The sequence below is a fragment of the Mesocricetus auratus genome, unplaced genomic scaffold, assembly GCF_017639785.1.
Source record: "Mesocricetus auratus isolate SY011 unplaced genomic scaffold, BCM_Maur_2.0 Super-Scaffold_100023, whole genome shotgun sequence".
Classification (NCBI taxonomy): domain Eukaryota; kingdom Metazoa; phylum Chordata; class Mammalia; order Rodentia; family Cricetidae; genus Mesocricetus; species Mesocricetus auratus.
Window position 1 is genome coordinate 13,606,094 of NW_024429204.1, and position 7,049 is coordinate 13,613,142.

Here is a 7,049-nt window from a genome sequence, read left to right on the forward strand (position 1 = left end):
CCCTTGCTGTTCTCTCGAATCCATCCACCCAGGACGCCAAGCTCCACACGCTTTCCTACTGCTTACAAATAATCAAGTTCTACCTCCAACTGTGCCTACATTTTAAGGTGGGACCCTTCACCGGACTTTCAAATGGCATCTACCTAATGCCAGAGTTGAAGAAGAGGCTATCACAAGACGCGAAGTTAAAGGAGGAAGGAAGGGTCCTGCCCATTGTTATCAAGCACGTGAATCATCCCAAGCAAAGTCTGCAGCATTTGGGCCTCCCGGGTCTTTGGGAATCTCTCTCTCTCTCAAGGTCCCTACATCTAAGAGGAGAGCTCCGCAGATCCTTCTGAAAAGGTGTTTCTATCTGCTCCCCTCTTCTCAAGCTCAGGCTAATGAACTTCCCCTTCCTGTTGTCTCCATCTTTTCATTGTCTGACAGAGCAGGCAGTTCTGTCGTTTTTTCTCTGTGTCTTCAACCCCCATGGTGAGAAAATCGCCATGAATCTCTGATACCAAAACAGCCCCCAAGGGCTGATGAGTCTTTCCAAGATGTAGGCCAACATGCCTTTCTGCTGTTATTCTGAATATGTTCTTCCCCCACGGGCCTGTCTCCTGATCTTCCAATTGACTCATCTTTCCCTAGATACCGCTGACGTTTTCCAGTGCTTGTAATATACATACTTTGACACCTTACTTGGAAAGTTTGTGAAGGTCTTTCAGGTAGTTCTCCATCTGAGTACATTGTTCTCCTTTGGTAGGAAACAGAGATTCTTCCTTAAAAATGAAAGTTTTCTGGAAAACCCCCGGTAGAATCAACCATGGCAGAACTAAGCTTCAAAAAGGCTTCCTTCAGACTTTGTCTAACAAATGAGTCCCAAGGAATTGGGAGATGTTGTCCACTGTCCTACTGTCCTCCGCTACTAAACTACAAAATTCCTGAAAGCAGGAGACCATGAAATCCTAGGGATCCCATGGTATCTGCTAAAGAGAACGTGGAAATCATAATAACATCTTTAGAAACTTTGCTGAATGCAAGTTTCAAGCACTGTGTTGCTAATTCTGTTAAATTAATTCTTTCTCTTCTTTTCTTCTTCTCTGCTTACTGATCTTTTTCTTTAATTCATATAGGCTGATGCCTCTCGTTCGTCAGTTGGAGCCTCTGGGTGGTCTTCATCTCGGCAACATATTTTTGGCAATGAATCAGAGGAGATCCTTGTCTTCCTCTGAAATATTGTCTTCATTATCATTAAGTTTTGGTTCATAACTCCGTGTTGCTCTAAAAACAGTGGGTTGAGTGATTTTTAACGAAGTCACAGGCATTGAAACACAGGAGTATGTAGTAAATGAGGTTAAAAGCTGGGGGGGGGCGGCGTTTATATGGAAAATGGATTGTTTGTAGTTTCAGAAGCCTTGGGTGTAAGGTAGGAAAGTTCTGAGTGCAATGCAGAGGTAAACAGTCTCCAAGTACTCATTTAAAACAGTCTTTTCCCTGTGTTGCTTGATGTCATCATATGCAATCAATTTCAACACCAGTCAGCCCACCAGAAGCTCTTCAGTTCTGCATAGGTTAGTTCATTCCTGACATTTAACAAGCACTGTACAGTCAACCCTGAAGCCCCTAGCATGCATGCCGTTTCATAATATCCTGTGCATCCCGTGGAAATGTTCACAAGAGCGCATGCTTAGGAGTAAATGTGCCTTTGTGTGTGCACTAGGAGTCCACAATCATCTCAGTGTGAGCTTCTACTTTCTTAAAATTCCTTGACATCTCAAAACTGACTGACCTTTGTCTAATGCCTATTACCTAAAGTACTAGCTAAGAGAACAAAAGATAAATACGGATAGTGATCTTCCATCTAAAAATCTACCCATCAGTAGCTCTACAGCTATACAGAAGACATTTCACATTCGCCTTGTGTACTGTGGCAGAGTCACCATCCTTTTGTTTTTTGGTTTTTACGAGACAGGGCTTCTCTGTATTGTTTTAGAGGCTGTCGGTCCAGCCTGGCCTCGAACTCACAGAGATCCACCTGCCTCTGCCTCCCGAGCGCTGGGATTAAAGGCATGCGCCACCACCGCCCAGGGCTCATACCATCCTTCGTCGCGGGGTCCTCACTAGGTTTGGCCAATGACATCATTGCATCAGATAAGAAGAGAGACAATTCATGTGCTTGGCCCCTGGCTCCTTTCTTCTGCTTTCACAGAACTTGTTAGAAGTTTAATTCTTTCTAGCTATAGAATGTATTGGATGTTTCACCATATTTTCTTAGCCCCCCCCAACTCTGCCCGTGCCTTTGCAACTAACCCTTTACTAAACTCTCTTCAATTGTCCCTGAGTGTTCTGTACACTGCTTTTCTGCTCCCCTCCCTGCCCAGAGTAATACAAAACGGGATGTGATAGCATCAATTTTGTTTGCTGGAATACAACCCAGACGTCATAATTTTACAGAGTGAAACTATGGCGCGTTGAGCCTCTGTTACGTTCTTGGTACTGGATTGGTGCTGGCACCTGAGATGTAAATGCTCTGTCCTAGCTCCTAGGGTATAGGTTTTTATGGACTACTGAAGCAGCCCATAGACTCTCTTGGATGCTTTTAGAAAACCAGAGTCATGGATGCCACCTATGACACAGTGCACATCTCTAAAGGAGACACTCTCGATTGAAAAAGTCTTTGGATCCACTACGTATTAAGTCATTGGTTATAAGCATGAAGACACAAAGTTAGACGATGACAAACGTTAGGCGTGAACGCCTGTTGAAAATAAGTGGCTGAGCTATGGAAAGCAAGTCCATTAGTACTTAGGGCCCTGGAGTGACTAGTTTCACATAGGGTAGGCAAAATTTTGGAGGTAGAGGACGCTGTGTATATTATGCAAATTTGTTTGTGACGCTGCGCTTTTCACTGTGTAAACTCTCAACCCCCTCCTCATTCCTTAGCCAGTTACAGCAGCCACAGCTGCTGGGTTTCCCCAGCAGAGCAGAGCCCTGGGCAATTGGTCCAATTTGCTCTCGTCTAGACTCTAGAGATAGCTCTGTCTGAAAGAGACGCATGGACACTCATAGTTCAAAGCTAATTAAGTCAGCCAGATAAACAAGGTTAATACTCCTGAGAAAAACGGGGAACTTCTTGAGCTTTCAGAAATTCAGAAAATAGTGATCAGAGACTATCGGTAATACTTCTGATGTCTCCGTCTATATCTTCCGTCTCTTCCAAGAATACCCGTGCCTCTCACATAAAAGGCATATCAATAACCGTAGAGTACTGTTACATGCAGTTAATTAGCTGTTCATTGACTGTAATATTCTACCTTAGATTTAGGTGTTAGATAGTACTAATTAATTTATTATTAATAAATTTTTTTTAGTTTGGTTTTTCGAGACAGGGTTTCTCTGTGGCTTTGGAGGCTGTCCTGGAACTTACTTTATAGACCAGGCTGGCCTCAAACTCATAGAGATCTGCCTGCACCTGCCTGCCGAGTGCTGGCATTAAAGGCGTGGGCCACCACCACCCGGTTAATTAATAAATTTATTCTTAATAAATACACCTAAACTGCCTTTTCCCCTTTAATGAGAAATAGATTTTCCTTCATATAACATAGCTTGACTATGATTTCCCTCCCTGTACTCGCTTCAGTTCCTTCTGGCTTCCCTTCCCATGCAGACCAACGCCCATGCTGTCTCTCATTAGAAAACAAACAGGTTTCTAAGGAATAAAATGAGACAAGACAAAGCAAAAACTTACACAGAGAAGTAGGACAAAACAAATAAACCAAAGGAAAAGGGCCCAAGAGAAGGCACAAGAACCAGACATAGACACAGAGAGAGACCCATCCACACTTTCACACGGCCGAGAATCCCATAAAAAACACTAACCTGGAAGCCACACTAAATGAAAGAAAAGCCCTGATACCACGTTATGAGACAAACGACCTCCAAAGGGTCTTTTAAATTTGTTTTCTGTTGGCCATCTACTCCTGGGCATGCAACTGACCCTTAAGAGTAGTCTCTTTCCCATGAGACTCCATTGGGAAAAACTACATTTTCTTTTGAAAGTGATTAGCCATTGCAGATGGCTTCAGGGTTAGGAATAGGGTCCCATGTCCACCTCCCCTTTCAGGTCAAGGAATCCATCTAGTCCAGACCCTTGCATGCCCTCCAGATGCTGCTTCGGTAGGTCTCTGTGAGTTCAAAGGTTCACTGATCCTATCGTTTTAGCCTGCCTAGTTTTTGTTGTTCTTGTTTGTTTGCTTTGTCTTACTTTGGTTTGTTGCTTGTTGTTTTGTTTTGTTTGTTGCTTGTTGTTTTGTTTGTTTTGTGTGCTCTGTCTTCTCTGGCTCTTCTCTGCCTCCTCTCCCGCTGGTGTTCCTGAGTCCTGGTGGATTCGAGGGAGATGTCTTACATACAGCAGAAAGCTCCAAGGCCTCTCCTTCTTTGCATCAATGTCTGCCTGTGGGTCTCTGTATTTGCTCCCACAGGCTTCGGGAGGAACCTTCCCTGATGGTGGCTGAGAAAGGCACTGATCTGAGTGTAACAACATGTCATTAGAGGTAACTTTATTGCTACCTTAAAAAAAATAGAACAATAGTATTTGGTTTTTACTGTAGATCCCTGTGCTGTCTAGTCTCCAGTCAGCCAAGCAAAGTCAGGTATGTGTCCAGTCTCAGGGAGTGGCCTTGGGTCACATCAAATACTGTTGATTACATCCACAAAGGTTGTGCTACAGTTGCTAGCATATCTTGGAGAGAGGATACCATTGTAAATCAAAGGGTTCATGGCTGAGTAGCTGTTTAAGTTTCTTTTTGGTTGCATACAGAATGCCTTCTTATAGCAAAGGCACTAGCATATAGGGATGAAGGCTCTTTGTAGGCACCAGATAGACGTCTCTATATTCAATGAGTTGTATAGGTGTTGTCTTCAGCAATGGGGGGGGGTTGCCATCATTTTATGGAGAACAACCTATAGCCTTGGCAATAACTTAGGTTGTTTGGGTATTTCCATGGGTTCCTTTTGGCCAAAAACTCAGTAAGGTGTTAAAAAGAAATCCCGTATTGGAGAGCATGATTTGATGGAAAGAGATGTTCAACTGGGACTCCATCTCCTCCATTATCTGGAGATTCCATTTGTATCTCTTTCATCTATGTATATACATTTAGGAAGCTTCTACTGTAGCAGGTTTCCATACGATACCTAAAATGGCTCTTAATATTAGACGTCTCTCCCTCCCCTTCCCACTCGATCCTCCCATCACAGGTCCCCATCTATCCATCCATCCATATCTACCTTTCTGAGGGAGGCATATCTGTCCTGCTCTAGCACCTTACTCTGTACCTAACATCTATGGTTAATTTATTCCCCATGTACATAAACTGCTTTCAAAAAATATGTATTAGACAAAATCCTGTAGTTTTCTTTTTTCTGATTTTCACTGATTTGTTTTTTTAAATGTATTTTTAAATTTAGAAACAATCTTATTTTACATATCAATCCCAGCTCCCTCTCTCTCCCATCCTCCCACTGATCCGCCTCCCCATCCACTCACCAGGGAGGGGGAGTCCTTCCATGGGGGATCATCAAAATCTGTCACATCATTTGGGGGAGGGCCGAGGCCCTCTTCCACGTATCTGGGCTGAGATAGTATCCCTCCATGGGGAATGGGCTCCCATACTAAATAAACAAAATATATATTCTAGCATGGCATAATACATACAAATGCATATACTCTGAATTTTTTACTATATAATCATTAACAAATTCTCATTTATGTTTCTCCCAATCCCAAAGCCAAGGGAAGAAGACATTACGCATTCAATAATATCATGAGCTTCCCATTGATTTTGCTAAATTTTATTATCTAACAGAATCCTACCACAAAATTTAAAAAATTGAAGCAAAAAAATAATACACCACTTCACGTTTTCATCTATGGGAAATGTCTGAAAATTTCATATAGATTTCTGTATTTATATATAAACATGTCAGAGTAGTGAAGACAGCAAATAACTGTGTGGACCTGCCTTCTTCATAGGCATTCTTCTTGGTATACTGGTAGGCTACTACAATATATATGACTTGAAAGATTATTAAACTCTTACAGAAGGGCTTGTCATATATTGACAGAGTGAAGGCCAAACCTGAGGCCCATTTTTCTTTTTTGACACATATTACAACTCAACCTGAAGAGGTTCCAACAGGTACATATTCCTCAAACATACTTTTAGCAGTGAGGGTTTTTTTTCTCTTTTTCATATCCAGAATATCAAAAGTGGAAAGTTATGTAATTTCTACTGAGGTCATGGTGAAATTTAGCTTCTTCCTGCTGTGCTTCGGGACTCTTGCTTCAAAGTCTCCCTAGAAAGGACTGTCTTAGAGGCTGCGAATCATCCAAATGCTTATAAAAGCACACGATTATGTAATGTTCACTTTATGCTTCAGTATAGGCTCCTCCTCCAATTTTACAGGTAAAAATAAAGAAATCTCAGGCCCTGTCAATGAATGACTGCAATCCTTAAGGCACAGTCAAATAATAATGGTGGCTAGTGCTTTGCGCCTTCCTTGGTCCTTAGTCTTTCACATATACTAATTAATCTTTTTAATATTTATTTATTTATTGATTGATTGATTGATTGATCTTTAAGTCTGTGGGTCTTTGAAACAGTATATGAATTTTAGTGCCATTGTCCACATGGAAACCAGAAGTGGGTATCGGATATCATGGAGCTGGTCCTACAGATGGTTGTGAGATGCCCAGCAAGGGTGTTAGGAACCAAACTCAGGTCCTCTGGAAGAGCAATAATAACTTTTAACCTCTGAGATGACTTTAGTCTAAATATTTTGTTAGCTATGTATCGCCACTGTTCCCACTTTTTGAGGAAATTTGAACTGTACAATAGCATATTGAAGGTCACAAATGATGACATATAGGAACTAAATCTCCATGTGATTTGCTTTTGTTTCAGTGGCAAAATATTGACTTGAAGGTATAGAATAACTTGACATCAAATGACATAATGTATTAATGAATGTGCTTATGTGTATCTACTCATGGTAAACACCTAGTATTT